This window comes from Drosophila persimilis, unplaced genomic scaffold (genome assembly GCF_003286085.1).
Source record: "Drosophila persimilis strain 14011-0111.01,24,50 unplaced genomic scaffold, DperRS2 tig00000663-arrow-arrow-pilon, whole genome shotgun sequence".
Taxonomy (NCBI): domain Eukaryota; kingdom Metazoa; phylum Arthropoda; class Insecta; order Diptera; family Drosophilidae; genus Drosophila; species Drosophila persimilis.
Genome location: NW_020825331.1, coordinates 159,009 through 184,642, shown reverse-complemented (window position 1 = coordinate 184,642; position 25,634 = coordinate 159,009). Strand labels below are relative to the sequence as shown.

Below are 25,634 nucleotides of genomic sequence, written 5' to 3'. Positions count from 1 at the left end.
TACAGCCGTTGAACTACTGCCAATTGAATTCACAATCCACCGCCGAGCCACCCACCACCCATCACCCACCACTGACCAAGACAACAGCCCAACAAAAAAACGAAAAGAAAATATTCAATTTACATTTCTTCAACTTTCTCCTTTTGCTTCTCTTTTTTTTTGGTTTTAACAAATGTCGCGCAATTAATTGTGTCTTGATTTTTGCTGCTCTCATTCTGAAAAGGGTATCCCCCTGGAAGTCCTTAATTGCCAAAGTTTCTGGGCTCTGGAAGGGCTTTCGGCATTGAGGCTGATCAATATTTGTTGCGGCCAGGTGGAGTAGGCTTCTGTTGCGAGTCGAGGGAATCGTTCGATTGCTTATGAACTATTTCTTAGTCCAAGCAGCTAACTTTTTGGCCAATATCTATACTTAACTTATACACTGCTCCCAATTACCACATTGGGTATCATTAAGGCCTTTTGCAAAAGTTTCAAGCCATTTTGCTGGCCATGAAGTCAGGAGTCTGTGTGGTTCATTGCACAAATAGATATTTCACATCACTTTATCGTTTTGATACTTGATAGTTAAGTGTTATTTCTGATTCCCCTGACTAATGATGTTTTAGGGCGTGCATAATAACATAAGAGCGTTTACACTTGCATTAACATGAAAATATGTAAGAATTAATTGTATTTATGTTTCGATTAAAGCTCGCAGCCGTGCAATATGAAATTATGGTAAAGCGTTTCCTGGCAAAAGGCAAAAGGCGTGTGCCAGCCTTTTGCACAAGTCCTTTTGGGGCACAAGTACTCCAGAATTTTCAAAAGTTTATGCAAGTTTATATTTAATTATAATCAAATAATCCGTGCAGTTTATCCAGTTTGTGAATTGTTTGGCTTTGCTTTCCTGTGGGTTGGAGACTTTTGGAAACAGTTTCTTCCCTTTTTTTTTTTTTCCTCTAAAGAGAAATAGATTTGAAATATTTTTGCATAAAGCTACCACACATTTATCTTTTGTTTGAATACATATGTATCTTCTGATTGTGTGAACAAATCAATTTTAATCCCAATCTCCTTCAGTCCATCAGGAGCCATTAGCCCATATGCCAGGCCAAATATCGCAAATTATATGGTGTTTTTCTTTTTGCCATTCTCTGCGCACCTTAATTCCTTTTATTCGGTCTCCATACTTCGAATTTCATTCCTTGGGCGTCACATTTAATTAATTACAAATTACGCGCATTTTTTGGCGGAGAAACTTTTTAAGGGAATCCAAAAGGGGCAGCAGCAGCACCAGCACCAGGGCGGTGGAAGGCAGATAGTTAAAGTTTGGGGCCCAGGACCCAGGACCCAGGACCCACGACCCACGACTAACTCCGAATGCGGCTGTTGCGTTGACCGCGTCCACTAAAAGCTGAAGAACCGCCGCCAACGACGTAAAAAATGGGGGAAAAAAAGATATGCCACACAAAGAGGATATGCACAAAAAGGTGCAATAAAAAAAGAGATTAAAAAAGATACGAAAAATGCAGTAAAATAAAATACAAAAAAGTCAAAAAGTCAACGTCGCGTATTCCGACTGCGGGATACCGCCGACCCAGATTTATTTATATTAAGTCTTAAGTAGAAAACCTTCTGATGGGTATGTGGAGTGGAGTTTCAGTTTCCTGAGACTTGTGGAAAGCAAACCCATCGCAGACTCAAATTCGGAGGATATACACAAGTCGATCGTAGGAGATCTGCTACACCCTTTCTATGTAGAGGCGTTCCACTCGATACATGTACTTGTAGCTTCTGTACAACAATATACCCTTGCGCACCACTAGTACCCTGTATCGGAATAAATGAAAAATTCTGACTACTGCTGAAGTTGTTGTTGGCGCTCACTAGTTGCAGGTCCTGGCGGTTGTTGGTATCAATTAAGTCACTCGGGGGACGGCAGGGAGAGCAGCAACAGCAGCAGCCAAATGGCCATTAAAAGTAGCAAAGCGTCTCTCCCTCTCCCTCTCCCTCTCCCGATCTGTGGCTCTTTCTATCGCACTGTGTTATGCAAGCCATATTGCGGTTTAGCTAACATACTCGTGACTCGGCGGCGGGGAGGGGAGGGGAGGGGAGACAGAGATGCTGGCAGGGTATTGGCATTGGCATTGGCATGTCCCCCCTTTCGCGCTTGCATTTGCCAAATGCCAAATGCTCGGCAATTAATTTGCATATCATTGATATGCACACACTGGCACACACGGTTAAGCACTCGCATGCACACACTGTCCTACACACACACACACACACACACACTGGAGTTTGCAGTCGTGACTGGGTTCGTTTATATTTGTTTAGGATTATTATCGGTTATTAATGTTGCTGTAATTGAAAATTATTTTCACTTTTATGTTTATCATTATCATCTACCATTATATCGGCAGGATCCCTATCCACCATTGCCCCCCCTCCCCGCCACTCATTATTATTATTATTATTATTATCGCTGGGGAATTATTGTTTGCCGTGATTTAAGTGCTTTAAATATGTACATCTGTGGGTATTTAATATTTATGCGCTGGAATGCCCCGGACTGGACCCCGAGCGAGGCGTAGGCATGGACGCGGGCTCCCCCCCGTTCATGCATAATTATCAACTTAATGGCAAATAGTTTTTGCTTTGCTCGCAGCTTTAGGGATACTCGTCCGCTGGCATTAATGTGAGAAGTGCAAGATGCAAAGTGCTCTCCTTTAAACGGCCCCTAAATTGCTTAGATCGGGCTCATTGGTATTGGATCTCGGGAATCTTGGAGAAATATATTTATTAAGTAGTCAATTTTGTGGTGGCAATAAGCTTTAAAATTTAGGAAAGCCATTTCCTACTGTCCTATAAATATGCCTTGGATCATTGTCTGATATGTGTATATTACTCATATCGGAGCGAGCGAGCCGAGCGAGGGAGCCAGGGGTTGACGCACGAGCGAAGCGATTGCGCAGGGGGCTTGCCACTTTTCAGAATATGATTGAAAGGGATTTGGAGTGGGGGCCAAGAAACATAGCAATCATATATTCAGGAATTCAGGTCCTTAATCTAAAGATATATCTGTCCGGTTTTGATTTCTATAACTGGAATAATCAATTCAAACATTAATGTTTTTCTTGTGGCTTCTTTTTCTAGCTACGATCCTTCTCTCTAACGAATTTCCATACCCCTAACGCAACATGTTGAACACCAACCACACGAATATTAATGATACAATTGCATAATCAGTAGCCGAAAATTACTATGGAGTCCTGAAACAATGGGGATAACTATTTTTTGGGATAAATCAAAGCAAAACAAAACAAAATGCAATGGGATGAGCTGGGATGGGATGACAATTCGCTTTATATAAATATTTAATGCCAGGAAGGAAAGTATTTTGCGATTGTCGCGCCGACGTGAACAATTTGGCACTCCATTTTTTACAATTATCAGACATCAGACAGGAGCCGGTAGCGCCAGTAAACAGGAGCCAGGAGCCAGGACAACAGGCAGACAATGAGCCAGGCAGGTGGTCCGGCGGTCCGGCGGTCCTGTGGTTGAGCAGGGGATTGGCCGGGCGGGGGGCAGGTGAAAACATAATTTTTACGCAATTAAAATGAGAAGAGATATATGTGTGCACGGATGGATGAGCAGACAGTGCGTTGCGAAATTGTAAGCTGATCTATCCGCCGTGAGTAGAACTTTGACCTTGGTTTTAGCTTTCACATCAATTTTTATAGAAGTTTAGGCAAAATTAACATCTAATTATGATTCTATTGGAAGACTACTTTGGGGGTGTACTGCAACCCCGTGATGTTCAAGCTAAACTTTTAAAATACTGGATACTATAGCTCCTATAGCGGATATAGCGAGATTCTCCTGATTCATAATTCATAATTCATAAAAAGTTGTCGACAATCAGGTTGGTCATGATCTTGATTCCAATTTAGAGTTGATAACCAAATGCTTAGACTATTCCGTTCACTGTGAGTTATACAGTCTGGAACGTGCTGAAATATTTAAACTCTGAATCGCTGACCAAATTCGATTTAATACCTTTCACACGCACTGTCCCTGCCTGGGTCTATGAGGCATAAGCCGAACAGATTTTATAGCAACAATGAATCCGCGGTATCGCTGGAATCCGCTCTGGCGAATGAGTAAGTGAGTGAGTGAGTGGGTGAATGAGTCAATGAGCCAGCGGGTGGGCCGGAGAGTCAATTAAATTTCCATTCAATGTGCAGTGTTCCCTCTTCTCTGTTCAGGGCTCGATATTGGTTGTTGTCTTTTGCTTTGCTTGTTTTCGCACAAACACATATACATACGTGTGTGTGTATTTTATTTATTTATTTGTTTGTTTGTTATTTATACGTTTTAATGCCAAATGGCAATTGGCAATGGCAACAATGCAGTAGGACAATGGCCGGACTTGTAGACATGACAGTGCATTAAGCAGTCTCCAACAGCAAACGGGACATCAGATGCCGTATTAATCGCCCGCTCCCCCACCCCACGCCCAGTCCCCGTCCCATTCCCACTCCCAGTCCATGTTTTCCACTGTACCACCTAGGGGTTTAATAAACTCACTTTACGTGGAAACAATTATCAAGTCGGTTTACGTTCAATTGCCTGCATATGAAAGTGTCCTGCCTCTTTCGCCTGTCTGCCTGGCACTGCGTAACACTGATTACGGTTTGGCATTATGCCATGCCCGGCTGTCTTTCGAGGACTGCACAACTCTGATTACAGTATGACAGTCTGCCAAGAGCAGATCTTCTCAAGATCGCTTCAAATGCCGCCACAAGAAAGAAGGGAAAGAATCTTCTGAATTATGCCACATGCTAAAACTTCGAAAGTTCTTCGATTAAGTTTCCTTTGAGCTATTTCAGTTTTTTTTCGACAGTTCATTGAAATTGCCATTTGGGTGGGATACAAAGTGGATCTCTTAAATGAAAATGCTGGTCGTTGCTCAAGAAAGTCTCTATAAAATATCTTGGAAAATGCAAAAAAGCGCAAATATTATAGAACCGCTTCGGTTAAATGTTTCCCTGTCCATTTTGATCAACATTTTAGAGAGAAAAAAGAGGATTTTCTTTGCGCTAAGAATTTTCCAGCAAAAAATATGAGTTTATATGGGATTTATTTGTAAATGCCCGATTACAAATTTTAATGTGCGTTGTTCCAATTATAATGATCGAATGGTGAAAGTTGGATGACTTCCCAGAAAAGGAGTAATATTGTAATCTGCATAAAAATTTCATTTGATATAGCATATGCAATGTTCAGGCGAATTTTTGCTAATGAGGTCCATATTGTCCCTTTTATAAATGATTTATCACAGTATTCATCGTTGGTAGGATATAAATAATTGCCCATTTATAGTATTATAAAAAGTGCAATCAACCGAAAATCTACTAGCTCAAAGATTGCATAGATTCGAACCTTGTGATTATAGAAATTCATTCAATTTCATCTAAACTTGTATTATATTAGGGATATTTTTTAAAATAATCACTTCCAAATGTTCCACTTTTAGGTAAAGCTTAGAAATCGAATAAAGCAAGCAACTATTTCGAAACATATAATTTCTCCATTCAAGAGAAATTTTGGATAAACTTTCCAGCCATAAAAATTCAAATATTAAATTCATTCCACTGCGAAAACTATTCATATTGAATGCACATATTTTCCATTTGGAATTCCCCACTGCCATAGCCATGGAAATGCTGAATTTCCCTGCATTTCCTCGCTCTGTGAGGGACTTCCTTGATCTTTTACCTTCCGTTAGCGTAACGATAAGCAGCAGCAGGATCAGCATTTTCCCATTGCGATCGAGGGGGCCGCGAGGATACAGTTTCGATATGATTCGCATTTGGGTTTGTTTTCAAAAATTCCTCTCCGACATTTGCGATCGGGCCGCGATATCTTTGATTCACTTCACAGTTGCTTGGGAAGGTATAAGGTATATCCGCAAAAAAAATCCAAAAAATATATATCACACACGCACAGGTGCCCGGGTGCAGTACTTTTTTAATTATTTAAATTAAAATTTGCTTGTTTAATTGAACTTTTTATCAGCAGCAGCGGACAGTGCGACGTGCAACTGTTAACTGTAATGTGGCAGCAGCGCTGTGGCAGCTCTAGCGGCAGATGGGTTCGGTTCGGTTCGGTTCGTGTTAGAGCTCGACTCGCGCGTCCAACCAGCCGACAATGACGCTGTTGATCAACTGAAAGCAGAGGCTGGCTCCAACATGGAGCCACAGCCTCCGCAGGCGACCGAGGTCGGCGTTCGTGGCTCAGCGCACACGAGTCGCGCCGAGCCGAGCGCATCCGAACCGCGACGAGCGCCGGCCGTCGCCGCCAGCCGTTGGATATTGGGGCCGAGGCGCAGGCCGAGCTCTGGGGCCGAGCGGGCACACGGCGAACGCTCCTTGCCAATTGTCGAAGTGGATTTTCGAAACGAATGAGGTCCACCATGTGCCGCATGGATTCCACACTCCGGCCACGTGGTGGATCGCATCGCTTGAGGGCGCCAGCGGCGGGGCGTCGTGTGGCCACCAAATGTGGCACATGCGCCCTGCGCGACGAGGGAGGAGTGTCGACTCGTCCGTCTGACAAATGGTACGACAATTGCTACAAGCTGTGGTGGCATTTGGCGGCCTGGCTCTTGTGGCAGCGGCGGTTGAGGATGGCCAGGGTGGTGCTGCGGGGGCGAGTCGAGGTGCCATCCACGCGGTTGGGCGCCTCCTTCGGTGTTGTTGCTGTTGCTGCTGCTGTCGCTGTCACTGCCACTGATGGGGCTTGCTGTTGGCAAGCATATAATCATCATCATCTGTCCGTTGGCCGGACAGTCGACGGTGTCCGTTATGCAGAGTTATGCCCACATCTTTACAATATTTCAGCCTGTGCTTGTCCCATCGTCCACTGTCCGTTAACTTCTTGGGTTCTCCATCCTTCGGCCACTCTCTGAGGCGTCCACCTGTGTCCTTTCTGTGGACGAACAGCTACCCCTGTCTTTGGCGGACACCAAACGTCTTATACTATCCGTAGAATATTATATTTCTAATCAATCTCTTCTCTGTACGCTATTTCTCTGTCCGTGAACCACAGTCCATTAGACCATCATTCTCTTCCTCCCATCTAAGGCACAACTGCTCCTCGCTGCCCCATCCTACACCCATGGCCATCATAAGGACAAAACTTTTCTGGGGCGCACCAAAAAAGTTTGAATTGCATTCTGCATTCTGTCAGATAAAGAGGCGACACAATCCCTATCGCAGTCCCAATTCGAAACCGAATCCCAATTGACATAATTTTCAATATTTCAATGTCAGAAAATGGGAAAATTTAATTGAACTTTAACTGTCAGAGGAGGTGGAAGAGGAGGAGGCCGATGGCGAGACCTCCCTTCAGATCCGAGCTGAGACTCGATTCGACTTGAGACTCCTGGCCAAGGGAACTTTCGCCGAGGCTGGGGCCGAGACTGGGGCTGATGACACGTCCAAAGTCAGGCCTGTCAAACCTGCCACAAAGTGGCTTAATTATCTAATAGACGTTAGATATTCTGCGGCGGGGGATGGCCTCTCGTATTTAGCTTGTCAGCGGGTGCCACTCATCTTAAATAGTGAATGCAGCCCGCCATCGTTGGATCCAGCCTCTTTTGCCAGAGTTTTTGGGTGTCTTCAACTTTTGTGCTTAATAACTCAATTACGAATCCGGCTGGGGGCTGGTTAGCTGGGTGGCTGGGGGGCGGGGCATAATGATGCAATTATGCAATTTTTACTACCAGATTCGGTTAAATGAATTGCAGCTGCTCCACTCCACGGCTCTTAGTGCAACAAATCATTCTGCGATTCGAAAAACTTTCCACACTCGACGAGCTGCAATTATCCGCACTAGATCCGCACTAGTGCTCTGAGGTGGGGTGGTGGCAGAGGAACAGCCAAAGGCTGGAAGAACGCATTGACGACGTGGGAATACCCTGGAACATTTACCTACTGATAGACATCGCTTTTACTCATTCGAATATCTATCCTAAAATATGCTCTCAAGCCGAGCCGAAAGGAGATTCCCAAAAGCTCCAAAATCGAAGATCAATTATGAAAGAAATCCTACTCCAGAGTCAATATATTGCAGGTGTGTGCGAGTATATTTGAAACAAAAGAGTTGTATACACAAAAGTTACGTTGAATTGCAAAGCGGACATTTCATTTAGGGATTATTGTCATTCGTGCACACTCGTATGTATGGGCGTGTGTGTGTGTGTGTGTGTGTGTGTATGGTTAACTAATCCTTCCCACTGTGCTCTTCTATTCCAAGAAAACTTCCGGGACAAGAGCCGAAGAAACCAAAACCAAAAACTTTTGTTTCTAAAACTCGTGTTCAAAGTCCTATCCGACAAAAGAAGGAGCTAGAGATGGAGCCTGAATGGGGACCCCGGCTTCGTTTCAGGTTTGGAGTTTGTGATTGGGGACAGGTGTATGTGAATTTTGAATTTGAAAAAGTCCTCCCTCTCTCTCTGTCTCTCTCTCTCTGCCTCTCTCTCTCTTCGACAAACACCTGCTGGAGCAATAATAAGTATGCAGCGTCTACAAGGACAGCAAGGACAACGTTTGGCGCAAGTTGTTCTTTGGTTGTTAGGTGTTAAAGCAGGCGAAAGTTGGAGGCCATGTAGACAAGGACGAAGAGGAGCAGTAGCAGGAGCCAGCTGCATGTGTCGCGTACGTGTGCGACAACAACAACAACAACAACAACAGCAGTAGCAACGAGTGACAACAGTGTGACCGAATGCGAGTGTGAGTGCCGAGTGTCGAGTGCCGCAGTGTGCACGTGTGGGCGTGTGTAAATCGCACATTTCAATTTGCATGTGTTAGCGACAAACTTTTGATAAGTGTTGCTCACATTACGCACACACACACACGGTGATAGAGTGGGGGAGAGCGTGAGACACACACGCACAAGGAATTGAAACTTATTGTCAAACACGAGCAGGAACCATCATTCCCTCTGCCACACCCACACTCGCACCCACACCTCCTTTAGACACATGTAAAATCATATTCAAGCACACAAACACCCACTTTTCAATATTTTGCAGACGACACTACGTGCTACGAGCCACACACACACACCTCAGGATCGATAGGTAAAGAAATTGTATAAGTATGGGTTTTTATTGAACACAAAATTGCATATTAGCTGAGATATTTGCTATCCCCTATTGAAAACTCCTGGAAGCAGTCCACAATAATGAGAACTCAATTTGTTTCCTCAACTGAATCGATTGGGGAGCATTTAATGACATTTTCAATGAATTTTCTTGTTGGTGGATGCCCCAATGGAGACACTCGGGACACAGAAACAGAGGCACCAACAAAAATAGGTAATTTTACCGATACCGATACCGATACCGATACCATCTTGCGATTCCTCTTGGCTAACTGCCAACATACCACAGCCAGGGCCCTGGCTGGATCATTGTTCCACTGTCATCTCTCCCTATTATCCACCACATTCCTTTACTCAATCTGTTAGCCATGTGTCCATTTCACAATGCAATGCCCAGCCTATCCCTGCCTTATCCACCTCTCATGCGACTGGTATCGATGGCGGTCGACTATTCATTCGATTGTTCAAAAAAGTTGATATATGTAATAGGTACTTATGAATAAATCAATCGCTTTTCACTCATTTGGGGGGTAACTTCCACCTCTTCTCTACCTCTTTGACTTCCTTCTGCTCTTAAGGATTGTCGTTGATGAGTGCCCCTGTTATCGTGCAACCATATTCCATCTTTCATCCACTCCCTTCCTTAGAGCCGCCTTTGGCGTTCGCCTCTTGACTAACGGCTTGACGGAGGGTGGGGGGCGGAACGGGGCATAAATGTTGAGTGGTTGTATGTGTCCTCTTACAGAATTATGAACATATCCTGTAAATTGAAGAACGTCATCAGAGCAGACAAAAGGCACAACAAATTGAGAGCAGAACAGCTCCATGTGCTCGCTCTGTCCCTCTATCCTGTCCTGCCGCTATCCCCATCCTTCGTGTGGTGGGGGTGGTGGGGGTTCACCCGTTTTGTAGCCACATTTACAGCTGCAACATAAAAAACTGCTGCAGCTTGTGGCACACAGCGACGTGTTATCTCGGCTGTGCGTCATTTCACACCAAACGACGCCAGGCAGCGGCAGTGAGGCAGAGAGGCAGCAACGGCGACCGCAAACACAAAACAAAATCTGACAATAAGTGTGAAAACGGTTGTGTCCCTCAGCTCCAGCTCCAGCTTCAGAGCCTGCCCCAACCACTAGACTCCACTGCCCCGTGCACCCACCCACTTTCGTTCACTCCACTCTTTCGTTCCATGCAAAACTAAAAGAAAAATGTTTAAATATTTCCTGCTTTTTATTGTGGTTACACTGGCTCTCTGGCTCTTCCACCAGCCAGCACCCACCCCCCAATGGCTCCCCCTCAAAATCAAAAGCTGAAGCTGGAGCTTCACATAACAAAAAAAAAAAAAAAGGAAAGACAGATTTATGCTTAAGAACCGAACCTTGGGCTACCCTTTAGAATGTATTCGGAGATCCTTTATTAGGAATATTAGCTCTATTTTGTATGACAACTCTGCTTTCCTCTAGCACGTTCCTCTGCAAGGTTCATTTTGAGCCTATAAATTCCTGAATAAAAATATAATATCACATTATACTCGTATTCTTGAATAATTTGGGGAGGTTCATCAAATATATCCTCCTCATACATGCATCTATATATAGATTTGCATCAGCTAATTGATATAATAGTTACATATCAATAATAGCAACGGCAGGTCAGTTTGATAAGTTCTCTTGAAGGTGTATACAGTAATGCATCAAAATATAGCAAAATAATAGGGGTATATATAAACAAAATGAATTTTTTAATTTTGTAGGACTGGAAACAAAACGATTGAAATCCTTGAGGACTGCTTACCGATCATACTCGTAGTATATTAATTCTGCGGATCTCCATACAACATCCCATGAGACGATTCCTCTACAGATCGGAGATCGGAGTGTTCGAGGGCTCCGCTCACGTGTGTTTTATATGCCAAAACCTGAATACCCTCTGCATAGAGTATATGGCAAGAGGAAGATGAAGAAGGAGAACGAGAACGAAAAAAATAGCAACACTTTCCGTGTGCTTTGCTTTGTTGTCGCTTCATGTCTCTGCTGCTCTGTCGCTGCTTCTGTGCTTCTGTGCTTCTGTGCTGCTCTGCTGCGTTGCTGTCGTCGTTTGCTGTTTACTTTTATTGTTGTTGCTGGCCGCGGCGGCGGCGACGGCGGCGGCGGCGCTCGCTCGAAAAATATGAAAACTTTCGACAGGAAACAGGAACTGATAAGGGCATTTTTGTGCCGTTACCCGTTCTCAGTGCTCTGTTCTCTCGGTGTCCTACCGCTCTACCACTTTCCCACTCTCCTGCCCCCTCTCACACTCTCTGTGCTCCATATTCTGGATGCTCTGCCCCTCTGGAGATTCCCATGGCTCGTGTCATTTGCGTTGCTGCTTTTGGAGCTTTGAGCGCTTTCTCTCTCCGGCTTTCTCTTCTCTGTACCCTGCTCAAAAACTGATTGTGCGAGAATTATGCATTTCAGAGCTTCGAGTGTGCTCTCCCCTGTGCCTTAGAGACAGTAAGCTCTCTGTGGGATGGACACCAAGGCCCCTGGAGATGTGTCTGATCGTGGAAGTACTATCTGCTCGAAGGATCGTTTTTCCCCAGAGATGTCCTAAGAGGAATGTTCCAGCTGGGATATTCAGTGCATTTTTCACCCATCGGTAGAGGGCCCATCCCTCTCTGGTGGTTGCCTCCCAATGGAGCTCTCCGTGTGCAATATTGTGTGTTCCCCTATCTAAGGGTGATTAAAGTACAGAGTTTTCACTGTCATGTGTTAGTTGGCATCGTTAAGCTATTGCCACGCCCCCTGGTGACATGGCCTGACAATGTGTGGCGCTGCTTTCATCCTTTCTCTTCTCTGGGGGCTGCTGTTGCAGCAATGTTGCAAGTTGTGCAGAGATACTGTAGATACAGAGGGGGTTGAGGGGATGTTGAAGTGCTGGGGGTGGCAAGGGTGGCAAGGGGGACTGCAGGAGATCAAAACCTATTATCTTTCACTCAAATCCCTGGAATTCTTCACTCATCTGCGTGGAGATTTGTTGGTGGCCCTAAAATGGCCATCATTGCCTAGTTAGCGGCTTAGCCGCATGAACAGGGGGTGGATTACCCACAAAAGGATGCCCGGCATTACCTAGATGTCCGGAAGGGGGCCACGGTATTACCCGGATAGAAATCCGTGGTAGGAGAGAAGTCGCTGCGAATATTTTAAGGCCTGCGGAGCGAAAGCTGATTTAATTAAATAAGTCATCTGCCATCATCCGCTGGCGGTCAGGTAAGCCATACAAAAGCCATTCCATTAAGGGGTGGGTAGCAGGCGGAGGGGGGAGGGGGCTAACAAAGACAAGAGAAAATCTGCTTATTTACCAAACACTTTTCCCGTCAACGGGCCAATGGCCAATAAAGGCGACGCGGGCTGGCCCATCCGCATCTTCCCACTCGCTCCCCCCGCAGGATCAGCCACCTGGCCCACTTCCACTGCCACTGCCACTGCCACTGCCATTGCCAGTGCCTCAACGTTCAGCGAGTGCAACATAAAAACACGACCATGAATTAACGTTAAAACATGGCCAAAAAGGCAGGGCAGCTTGTGTGGCATCTACAGTCGCGGGGAGGTAGCGACAGAGGTGTGTGTGGGTGTGTGTGATGGCAGAGGCCAACGTGCCACACGCGGCCGCCGCAAACAAACACATAAAAATGGCCTGCTACGCTCTGGTCCATGTCTGTGGACTCCGGACTCTGGTGGTCTGCTCCGGCGTGGCGTGAAAATCATTTAATTTACAACACGAACAAACAGCAGGAGCGCAGGCTAGGCCAGGCCAGGCGCACAGGCCGTGTGGCATGCCACACAGCACACAGCACAGTCTCGGTGGAGGAGGAGGAGGAGTCGAGAGTCGGGCCTAACAATATGAAGTGAGTTTCATTTAATGGACTACACGCGAGGCTGCTGCCCCCTCAAGTGGCAGTGGAAGGAGGCTAAGGAGGCGGAAGAAGAACAAGCAGGTGCAGAAGCAACAAGAAAAGAAACCTTACTGCAGATTAGTCGTACCTCTTAAATACCGTACTAATCAATTGTTAATATTATTAATCAAATATAATATAATATTCATATCTATACAGGACTATACTGAACGTTAAGTCCCCTACTTAGAATATTTCTAATATATACTTTCTGCTTTACGCTTGACAATCTTCTGCTCATACGAGTATACGAGTAGTGCTAATCATACACTCAGCAGAGGGTACCTCTATTCGGGGGGATCAACAGAGTGGGGGCAAAGGGTATGCAAAGCTAAACCATGTTCTGCGGTTACACACACACATACACTGCACTGCACTCCACTCCACTCCTATTGGAAAAGGGAAAGTGTTGAGCCCCGGCCACTGGTCGCTAACAGCTGATGCCAACGATTTATGCACACATCCACCCATCTGTAGAACAAATACAAATATACGCGCGTGTGGGTGTTTGTGGGGCCGCCGCAACTGGGCAGCATCGGTTCTATTTCAAATGCAACAGTTTCAGCCAGTGCATTCCTCATGGTTGCTCAATGGGACACCCTGGGTCCTGGGTCAACAAAAAAATACCTTAGCATCCTCTCTCCCAATCCCAATGCCGGAAGGGCACCACAACTCGCACAAAAAGGATAGCAAGGTGTTGTCGAGCCTCGTCTAGAGGTTCCTGGCCGTGGTGCAGCAAGTCCACGCATATCCGTACCTATCGCGTTAATCGCCACTGTGCTGGCCGGTGTCGGATGCCTTCTACCAGAAGTACAGCAAGCGGACGCGCGGATATCCATGAGTTCAGAGGCCGTCCGTAGCCTGTATGAGACAATTATATTATCTTAAGACTCGTAGCACATTATTAAAAATAAATATGAATACTTTAGTGTGGTTTTCAAGGAACCCAACCAAAACAGTGAGGTGTTATGTTGATGTGGAAATAGAAGATGCTATATGTGAAGTATATATTGCCACAGGCCATTATCCAAGGTCCACGTATGTCCACTGCACCATTCATCGATAATGAAAGGTGTGGTGGCAGACTCCCTGGGCCAAGTGTAATTGATACCCTGCATGCCGAGCAAGTAGGGGAACTAGTAGGGTAGGGTAATCTGGTAGATAATCTAGTACTCTACTAGGGTAATCTGGCAGCTAGGACTTCTGCCTCCAAATTTCTCTGATTTCTTTGAACCATGTCGCTGTTCATCAAGAATCAGCCGCTGGCCTCAAGGAGCATCCTGCGAAGGAAGTGGCGAAGGATCAGGCGGCAATCGCGGCTTAGCGTCTGCCCAAGGATCAGATCAGATATGCTTTAAGTCAGGACCTTCTTTTAGCAACATTTTCTGCTACTTGTTGCGCCAAAATAGTCGACCAAGGTTGTGGCCAAAAGTCGGATAAAGAGAGATAGCAGAAGGTGCAAATAGTGGGCGACACTGTCAGGCATGGTGATGGAGCAGGAGGGGGAAAACAGCAATCACTTGCTTAGGCAAACAGCAGAAGCTGACACTTAGGCGGATGATTCTCACTTAGAATCCCCATCTCCATCCCCATCCCACCGCCAAACTCTTCCGTATATGTGTGTATGTGTGTTGATAAGTATTTCTGTCAATATTTGTCTTAGGCATATCGCAAGCAATTCCCAGCCCCCCTTCATCTCGCACGCACGGCCAAATGTCAAACAAATCCAAAAGTAACTCCACATGATCTGTGGATGCGTGGGGGTGTGCCGAACAGTCTGTGCAAATATTTTAACGGTTTCCCTGGATTTTTCCAGCTTTTTTCCTTCTGTCGCCCGGTTCATTTTGACGACACGTTGAAAGGATTTACGAAAAAAATCACACAAGACATTTTGAGCCGTCCAAACAAATGTAACGGGAAATACCAACAAATATGAGGGGGGGGGGGGGGGGATTGGGGTGTTGGCAGAGTGGTGATGAAATGTGTGGGTCAGCAGTGGGGAGCACGACCAGCAAGAGGTGGGTGGGTGTTCTTTGCGCCACACAGACAAGGCCAATTCAACGTTCAATCAATATTTGTGCCTGGCGTGGCAGCAGTGTAAATGGAAGCTGACCCTCCCTTTCCCTTCCACGGCTGTTCCCCTCCCAGCCATAGTGCAGAAGGGGCATTCCCGTAAGTGTAAAACCGTTGAATCGCTGTTCGATTGGAGAACACCAGATGTTCATGAAAACTCATAGAAAAACTACAGAAATATACATTAATGTTATTAAAAAATATTCTTAATGATTCATTTGCAATCGAAGTATGATTAAACTCTATACAATTACATGCTCAAGTTCCGCACTTACGGGAATACCCCAGACAGCTCAGACAGTGCTCTCCACGTCTTCGAATCCCCTACTCCCTTTCGTCGTGCATCTTGTACTGGCCAACAGCTTCTTATAGTCCTTTGGGCGCCGAATTTCTTGCCTCTTCTACTCCTTTGGCTGCTGACAACATCTCTGGGCATTGCTCTGCTCTGCTGCTCTGCTGCACTGCTTTTCCTGTTGGATTTGCTTTGACTGCCTTTCCTTTACCTCTCTCTGCCCCTACCCCCTGCCACCTACTGTATCCCTAACCCTATTCCTATCCATCTGCCACTCCACACTGTCCCCCTGCGCCTGCCACTCCCTCTGCCCCCTGTCGACGCGTGTAATATCAGGGATTCAATAAACACTTCAAACATAAACTTGACGATTTATTACAACTGAATGGGCAGGCTGTCTGTCTGCAAATGTGTATATACGGACATATATTTGTGCGACCGGATGTAGCTTTCTCCCCCCTGCCTTCACCCACTATCACACTCTGTCTTCCTTCTGTGTGTGTGTGTGTGTGTGTGTGTGTGAGTCAATATGTCGTGTGACAGTTTTCTGCTGTGTGTGTGTGTGTGTGTGTGTGTCTGCTCTAGTGTGGCAGCGCGATGTTCATATACGCAATGAATTATTAATTCGTTGCCCGGGTCCGGGTCCGGGTTCGTGCCCGGGTACGGGTACGGGTACGGGTACGGTCCTTCTCTGCACGGTTACTTCGGAGCATTTAACTGCTGACAAATGATAAATTTATTATTTACCAGCCAACACCAAAGGGGGGTGGCAGAGCCGAGCATTTGCTAGATTAAAATATGTTTTAATATTTGCTTTCGTTACACTTGAATGAAGCCACGCACACACGCCAGAGAGAAAGACAGACAGACGACAGAAGCAGAGACAGAGAGAGAGAGAGAGAGAGAGAGAGAGAGAGAGTGGGACACGCACACGTGACAGAGCAACCTTGGCTTTCTCTCTCACTCCCAGCTCTCCTCCTTTGCTGTCCTTGGTGCGATAATCACGCGCATTTGATTAATTACCCATGTCTCTGTCTCTGTCGACGTCGACGGCTTGGCCTGCTCTCTGCCCTCTGCTGTTTCACCCACAACGCGACTTAAGTCTCAAGTTCAACAAGGCGCTGCTGCAAGTTTCCTTATCTCCGCCGCCAAGAAAGTTGCAACTTTCAGCCGACGCGTCGGTTGTCCTGGCGGTAACGCTTAAGTTCCTCCGTGCCTGCGATTGTGCCCCCTTTCGCTGCCTTGGACCCTTAGACCCTATACCCTCAATCGGCGGGACGTGTCCAAATCTGAATCCTTGTGCTTAACGCGTTTAATACACATTCCCGCAAATGATAGCGTGGTAATCCTTTAATCTTAGAACTCAGGTGGGGACTTGTATACTTTTAAAGCCCTCACCGAAGATGGAGGTCATAGGCCTTTCTAGGGCAACATTTTTATGGCCAACTTTCGGGGCAATCCGTTAATTTTTATAATATAAAAAAACTATTTATAATTGGCGAAGTCAATCAGATGAACTGAGGAAAAAAAGGAAGAGACTCGTTTTTCTCACATTTTTTAAGGAACCCAGTAAAAATAGTTGCATCTGATACTTATTTGCATTAATTACATGATATTTATATTATTTGTTTGTATTAAATCTAGGGGGCAAGCCTCCTGCGCACTCGCTGCGATTGTTCGGTAACCCCCGACTCACTCGATTCGCTCGTCCGACTCGCTCTCGCTAACTTGTTGCAATTATAGAGAGATATTAAAAATTCTTTTGTCAAAGCTGTTTGTACCCTTGAAGGTTGGGGTCTTCTTTAACAGTTCCTACTCTGATTTGTACAAAGAAATATCTCTGATTCGCAGTCACATACATAGTTTTCTATTTGATGCCACCCCGTAAACGCTCGTACTCTCGACTCCAAAACCAGATGCCGAAAATTTGGCAAACTCAATCAGAGCCCAGAGCTGGGGCGAACAAAAATTGGACGAAAAAAAGAAACATAATATTTTAGAGAAAAAAAGGAAAGAAGGGAATGTTATCATAAAACGATTTTCTCACTTAAAGAAACAGCAACACCAAATGGGGAGGGGAAGAAAAAAACTTAAATTATTGCAAATCAATTTGCCAATGGAACCCGAACGCAGAAACCCCCAGAATAAGGGGTCGCTGTTAGGGGCAGAGTTGAAGTTGGAGCAGCAGCTGTGATGACTGCTGCAGTGGGTTGGTGCTCGAGGGCCCGGCTGGCAGGCAGAGGCCTAGACAGGGGCTGTGACCCATTATTATGTTCGCTTCTTCTTTTTTGGTACTGCTCTCTCGTTTTTTTTGCTTTCGCAGCCATAAAGCACATTTTATTGAGTTGTCGAACTTAAGTACCAAAAGCAACAGAAACAAGAACAAAACACGGACAGAAGAAGAGGAAAAAGAACGAGTGGGGATGTTGTGAGCTGCGGCTAGGGCCGCGTATGCATATGACCCGGTACTCAGTCAAGGTTTTGCTATCCGCCAGAGGGCGCACACTGCACGAGGAAGAGTGTGTGAGAGAGAGGGAATGAGTAAGCGGAAGCGCTACCTTGTGGACGTTGCACATCCACTTTCACCACAGATCTAATCTACTCTTTGAGTAACGGGTATAAAAAGAAGATGGAGAAAGAGAACTAGAGAAGGGGAGCAAGCAGTTGCGAAATGGTGAAGGGGGATAGCTCTGGTCCCTGGTTCTACGCATGTGGCTCTGTGCCCTCACTTTCTATACCCTTTTCGAAAGTGTTACACCTTTTGCCAAAAGCTTGCATCGTAGAAAGGGCAGCAATATATCCCTAATTGAACTCTGTCTTTTGAACCTTTTTGCCTGGAACATTGCACTGACGCTTCTATTTGGTTTCAAGAAGTAATTAAAATCAATTACTAAACCCTATATGATCGGTCGATTTTACTTTCGAATAAGGTAAGAATAGCCGCAGGTAGGGGCAGGGTATTTGTGGGTTCTTCTAGGCGAGCTCTTCCATTGTAGCTCTTCCACAATGTAGGGCAATGTGGCGCATAGACTGCTCAATAATGTTCGAAGAGCGCGTAGGAGGAAGTGGCTCCCATGCAACACCAGCCACACGGACACACAGACACAGGCAATTGGCAAAATTTTGGCAACACACCCACGAGCACACACACAGACACATATGGAGTGGCTATAGCCCTTTTGCCTGTCGATAAGTATTTGTAGAGCAGAGCCAGTCGCGGCATCGGTACTCTCCGCCTTTCTCCACTCTCCCCCTCTTTCTCCATTGGCAGCGTAATCGTTTACAGCTGCTCGAATGCGCAAATAATTTGAACGGAATGTGCCCAAATGTTTATACGCAAAAGCTACGACAACCATTTGGCCTGGCTCCGGCCCCTCTAACCTCTGCAATGTCAGAAGTATGCACAGTGGGACAAAGGCCATGAATATGGCAATATATTTGAGTATACGATGCACTTACTCATCCAAGGACAGGCATAATGGCTAAGAACAGAGACTCTGCGAAATATTTCTCATATCTGCATGGATTTTGGAATGGATTGAAGCAGGAACAAAAGAGTGTATTCCAATTCCAATTCCACGCCACTGTGTGAGGGAGAAAATATTCTACTGGAGCTTTCTGTTTCCCTGCAACCCCACTTTTCACACTGTGTCCTTGTCTGTGTCTGCATTCCGCTCATTAGGACACACACACAAGCACTTGCCACCCTTCGAAGGGGCGGGGAATTGAAAAAAAAAACACATTGCTTCGTCATAAATGACTGACGCCAGTTCGAAGGAGTAAACCATGAGAAGGGGCCGCACATGCTGGAGGAGTTATGGGGGGGAATGGCAGGAGAGGCCACAACAGCTTGGCCCTGCAACATTTGCCGGAATTGAGGGCACGACCTCGGTCTCGGAGCTATTATTCGATCATATTTAAAAAGGAATTTTCGGTGCTCTCCTCATTTTGCTTGGCTTTTTTCTTGGGTGTCTGCCGCTGTAAACAAAAGAAGAGCCCGCCTCAAGCGCTGCTTAAGCCATCAATAATTCACTTTCGCCTAATGCTGAACCAATTAGGGGAGCCAGGCACCCGAAACGGGGCCAACACATGTGCCATGCCCCCTTTAAGCTGGCCAACGCTCGTAAATATGACAGTTTATTAATTACTGCCACAATTACTGCTGCTCGGAGGAGGGCACTGCTATCAGTGGGTGCTTACAGTGCAAGTACTCGCACTACTGCCACCAATATTCACTGCTGCCCGCCAGTAGTTAAGTTTAGGCAAGTTCGGAGCGAGTCTGGGAAACTTCTGCCTTTGTCCAAACAAAGTGGAAACACCTTAACTGCTTAACGCGATACGCTTGTTGACTGCTGGCGTAGAGGCAAGCAACACCCAGCAGCCTTTGTGTGTAATAAAGGTTACTGTCGTCCAAAAGCAAACAAACAAACTTTGTGGGAAACAATTGGGATTCTGTTTAGCGAACCGACACTTCGAATACTCTTGTAGGTGGGCCGGAACTTAGGCCAAGGATTAGTTCAAATGTATATGAGCTTGCACCTAAAAGTTGTCGTATTACCACTATACGGATATGTATATACCAAGAAGCCATATGTTACTTCTGCTTCCACAGTAGATCTTTTTAAGGATCTTTTTAAGGTTCTCCCATTTAAATTTATTGTACGGCTCTTGTACAAAATCTATACAATCGAGAGATTATCCCATACCCACAGCAAAGGGTATAAATATCTATACCCACCGCAAACATGAACATAGCGATAGAAATAGGGTGGCAGATAGCTGCGATTGCCGCTTTTTAATCACTTTGCTGAGCTGTAGCTTAAGCCAGACATGGATGGCGCCATACTGGAATGAGGAGGGAGACAGCGAGTGACACAAATCGGATGGGAGCGAGGGGTTGGGGTCACCCTTTTTGCCACCGATTAACAAATCCACAAATCCACCGAAAAGCAAACAAACCACAAATAACAGCACAGCCATCGCAGCCACAACAGAAATGCGTAATGAGCTGCGAAACGCGACCAGCATCAAGCATCAGACTGCTTACAAGCAGTGGCCAGTGGCCAGCAGCCAGTAAGCAGTGAGCAGTAAGCTGTAGACAGTAAGCAGTTAGCTGGCGCAGGGACCGGGGACAGCATCAAATTCAATTGCAAACGATTTTAGTATGCATCAAACGTTTTACAACTATTTTTCTTAACGCATTTTATTGGCGCTTGGGGGGCAGAGTGCGAGAGCTGCCTCAGCCGACTGTGGTCATGGGGGAGTGTCTGAGGAGTGGCCACGTACTCTATTTAAAATGACACGCCTGACGACCTAATGGTGGTCAGACATATACACCCTCTAGCCTCGACTTGAAGGGTGGATTGGCCACAAATTCCGACTAATAAGTTTCGTCATATTATGAATCGAGGAGATTCCTCGAGAAAATGAATATGCCCGTCATCTAGGGTACTTCCCATTCGAGCACACTTGCCGTTTTCTCTGTGGAATATTTGTTTTTGTTTTGGCCCCACCACCACCTCCAACTCCACTTACCATTCCTGTTTCCCTTTTGGGCCATTGTCATATTGAAACCGCAGTGACGAAAGCAGCCCAGTAAATCGCTTGACGACGGGTGCGAAGTGGAAGCTGGGGTGTTGGTCCAGAAGGGGAAGCAGACAAGGCCGTGCATGGCATTTTCTATTAAGGCCAATGAAATATAGCATTGCCAGCAGCAAAACCAAAGCCGGAGTTGCAGAGACTCGGGGGAGCTGTGATGGGGGGAAGAAAAGTCCCAGAGAGTTTATATTTTCGAATCTATTTGTATTATTGTTATTAGGGAGAGAGAGAGAGGGACAGTCAATAAGACACACGCTGTGGGAATTCTCAAAATGTTTCAGAAAATAATAATGAAATACAAGAAAAGAAGTATTTGAAAATTGTGTCCCGCTGTCATAAATATTTGCATCAGCCAACAGAGCAGTCCCTCAATGTGTGTGTTTGTGCGGGTGCATAATTTTAGGCGGAACTGTGTCCTTATTCCTTTATGGCCCTTGTCCAGGCGACGTGTTTGTCATGCGTAAACGGCCAACGGCGATCCAAATTAGGTTAAATGCAAACAAAAACAAATGTATAATTCGTTTTTCTTTTCGCTCGCTCCCTTCAAGACCCAATGCCTCAGATGGAGGCAAAAGCAGAGCGCACGGATGCTTAGGATACAGATGGTGGCACAAGCTACCAAGGAAGGAACATTAGCCAAATGAAATGCACAATATGAAATTCATGGCTTTGTTATCCTTTAGTTGAAAAACTGCTCGAAATACTCGTTCTCCTAAAGGGTTTATGGCGGATGGGATACTCCTCTGGCCAGTTGTCGCCAAGTGTCGGTCGGCCCTTCAAGCGATTTTATGGCAGAGTGTAAGAAACGAAAGGAGTGCCGGAAGAAGCCGTGATGTCAAGCAGTCAACGGTAACGCAGGGAGACCAGACTATGAAGAACCGTGAACACATAAGCGGGAACATCTGTAGAGGTCGGTTCTTCATTGGAGTAGTACCGCCACTGGATGCAATACCACAGTAAAAGCCCTCTAGGTCCCACTGTAACACTATCCCAACACTATGAGGGAGCCACAGGAGAGGTGGCAACTGTACATCCACAAATGCACTCCGGTGCCAGGCGGGGTCCACCCCAGACCACCCTCAGACCTCGAACCAGACCCCGAACCAGAACCAGACGCAGACTCACAAAAACAAGTGAACAAAATAATTTTGCTTAATTCAATGCAGCAAAGGAATGACACCAGTTGGGCGTGGGGCAGGTGGCCTGGAGGTGGAGTGGCAGAGGCACCAGCACCAGCACAAGCACAAGCATTGGCAGTGGCGCCGCCGCGCCGTTGCCTTCCTGTGACGCAATTAGTGCAACATTGTTGACATTGTTTTTTCTTTGCACCACCTTTTTTTGCGCTCCCTTTGAGCTTTTAGCTATGCCAGAGGGTGGCATGGCATGGTGTGGAAAGTATGCTTTATGACGTTGTGTATGCAACATGCCAATGCCACAAGTCAAAGGGCAAGTTTAAGCCGAAACAGTCGCGAACTTTAAAGTGGTTTCGGTTTCTTTTTAATTTTGCACTCTTTTATTTTATTTTTGCATCCACAAGGATAGGGGATGAGACAGGCTAAGTGTTCCGTTCCATTCCCTTACATTCTCTTCCGTTTCGAATCCTTCTTCTCTGTTTCTCCTTCCTGTTTCATTCCCATCATCACTGGACGTTTTAATTCCTACCATTCTACCATACCATTTCCCTTCTTGTTTTTATTTTGTGTTGATGAAGGCATTGTGTGTGGATGGGCCAGAGCCCCAGCCCATTCCATTTCCAGTCATTTCCGCTCAATCCCATCTATTCTCGCCTCCTCCACCCATTCCGGGCGAGTCAATTCCACTTTAAGAGCAAATCACGCGTGAAATGAGCGAAAGCTTTAAAATTTGAATTTCTGGTTACTGTTTCAGCTTCCTTCTGCACTTTCTCCCCCATCCTCTGCTTGTACTGTTATTCATGCATACGGAAAAAGCGGCAGCTGGAAAAAGCATTGAGTTTTCCCGCCAGGAGAAGCGGAGCTCAAGGGGGAAGGCCAGCTGCAGGGCTTGAAAGCAATCAGAAACAACAAAAGAACAAGCCAAAACTTCTAACCGAATTCGCCTGGATGGAGAGGCTAGAAAGGGAAGAAGAACGCTAAGGTGAGAGGTGTAAGTGAAATTTGTAAATTTCCATATGAAATGGGTCTAGGGCGAAGAAGGACCCGAAACGTATAGAAAAACAAAACGAGAATAATGCCTATCGAAAACAAATCAATCACAGAAACTTCCTGTGTCTCCCTGAAGCAATCGAACACATGGAAATACGCGAATAAACCAACAGAAATACATTATTCTCGGATATAGAAATCCCAGGGCTTTTTTCTCAGGTTTTTCTTGAACGCCCTACGGCTGTTTCCTCTTTGCTGGATCGGATCAGAAACTAATGGGCGACTGGTCACCGACTCTACGAAGTTATTGTTACCGATCAAACATCAAACGTAGATAGCCGCTTCGAATGTGTCAGTGTCGTTGTGTTGAAATTGTGTCGTTCAGAATTTTAGTCGCCGGGAAGCATTCACGGAGCTAGTGCTAGGGCCTGGGCTAAAGGAGGATGGAGGAAGCCAAGCCGCCACTTCCACCCGACGAGGCAATCAGTCGTGTGACTCTGTGCAGACGTGGGTGCATGTCGTCCGGGAGAAGTTCGCAAGGTTCTGAAAACGGCCAGCCTTTTGAGGAGTTCAGCGTAGGATGTTGGTCAATGGCGAGATGTTTGCTCCTCCGTGGAGCAGCGAAGCTCCAGGTCCACAGGTAGCTGCTTCTTACGGCCGTGAATTGCAGATCGAAGTGGAACGCACGGCGGACTCAGACTCGAAGATCCACCTTAGCTCACTTCGCACCTTTATGACGGATAGGACACATAAAAGTGGTGAGTGGTGCCGCATCTGGAGGTTTGTGCTGGGGGCGCCTGTCATTACAAGGCAGTTCGAGCGGATTGCTCTTTCCTTGAGAAGTCTCTCTTATTGGAATCGATTTCGCACCGGACCGTCTGAGAGAAGGGGGATCAGAGTGTGGATCGATTGCAGGGTTCCTCAGCCCCGACATTGTGGAGGAGAAGTTACAGCTCGAGCAGGTAAGACGCGTCGAACAGCCCTTTCCGCCGCCTACAACGTCCCTACACCCCAGGAGCACAGATGATTCGCTCGATTTGCTGGTCGATCTGTTGATATTGTGCCTAGTACTACGATGCGACTAAACCAGTGGGATCGTCTGTACTCTGCACTCTGTAAAACTTCACTCGATGAGGTGAGTCCCGAGTCCTGAATCCCATATGCTATCTGCATCCAAGCTAATCCCTACCTCTTCCGCAGATCTCAAGGGCCCTTGTGGTGCCTTGTGGTGACATACCTCCAGCACTGGTCTCCAGACATCTCTGCCAACGTCTCTTTGCGCTGAGATCTGCAGTTCAGCTTTCGCGTCTGCCCGGGGTTCGACGCAAGATTGCTTGACTTGGGACTTGGGAACACTCATCGCGAGAGAGTGTACCCAGGGACGGCCCTCGCCTTCGACTACTGGCTCTTGTTGCTTCAGATCCAGTTTCAAAGGGATAGAAAAATAAAATTAAATGCATTTATATACAAAAATCACAATTGTATAGCTGCCATACATACGTATGCACTTATTTCAGTGGTATTTTATTATATCTTATCTTCTGTTGGGTGTTTCTCCTTTCTCTTTTTCACTTTCTTATCCATATCCTCTGCCTTCGTTCCCATCTTAACTCCTTCTCTGCGTCCTTTGCTCTCTTTGCCAACGTCATTGGGTTGGAGAGACCCGCAAAGCAATTTCAATTAGGAACTTTGGAATTCAGATATGAAATTAAAATGATTCGCACACAGCTGTGCACCTTCGCCTCCGCCACCTCCACCGCCTCGACACCCAACTCGACCCACATGTGTCACCCCCATTGAAGGGGCACGACAGTGGGTGGGAGTGGTCATTCTGCTGTCTCGCACTGTGGACAAAAGGCAGACCCAACGAAACTGTCATCGAAAATGACAACAAACCAAACAGGAGAAGTGGGAGGACAGAAACAGAGATAGCGAGAGCGAGGGAGAACAGGAAATTATGCAAAAAAGTATAAAAACTTAAGGGGAAGGGAGGCAGAAAATGTCACCCAAAAAAATATATATTTATATAAAAAAGTAGAAGCAACGGAGTCTGGTTTTGGGGTCCGAGGCATTTTGTACCCTCGCGAATCGATGGCTCATTGACTACACACACATCCGATATATAGTCGGACTATCTTTCGAAACAAGAGTGTTCCGATAGCACAATACTGTATAGGGATCCGATCTTGACGGCTCCGACCTGTACAACTGTATACGGCGGAGGGGTCTGTGAAATGTTCTCGAAAGCCCCGAAGGCTGGAAACAGATAGACGACTCATCTTTTGATGGTGATGGTGGCTTCGCTGCGTTGAGAATATCTGGTCAAAGACAGATCTACTTTCGCGAGGGTATTCAAATATATATTCTGTTATTTTGCTCTATTTTGTGTTGTTGCAACTTTTTTCGCCCTAGGACGGACGGCTGCCCCGTTCGGTAGCACTCCACCAGCCTCCTCCGTTGACCA

At 46.1% G+C, this 25,634-nt stretch overlaps 1 long non-coding RNA gene across 2 annotated transcripts; it reads left to right on the top strand.

The window, feature by feature from the left end:
* The first annotated feature begins 23,573 nt into the window (after window positions 1-23,573).
* LOC113566303 lies at window positions 23,574-24,642 on the top strand. 2 transcript variants are annotated; one of them, XR_003409052.1, is made up of 3 exons: window positions 23,574-24,132; window positions 24,189-24,305; window positions 24,371-24,642. It is a non-coding gene; the product is annotated as an uncharacterized LOC113566303 (long non-coding RNA). The 2 variants fall into 2 exon arrangements; XR_003409051.1 differs by having other exon boundaries at window positions 23,576-24,132; window positions 24,186-24,305.
* The last annotated feature ends 992 nt before the right edge of the window (window positions 24,643-25,634 follow it).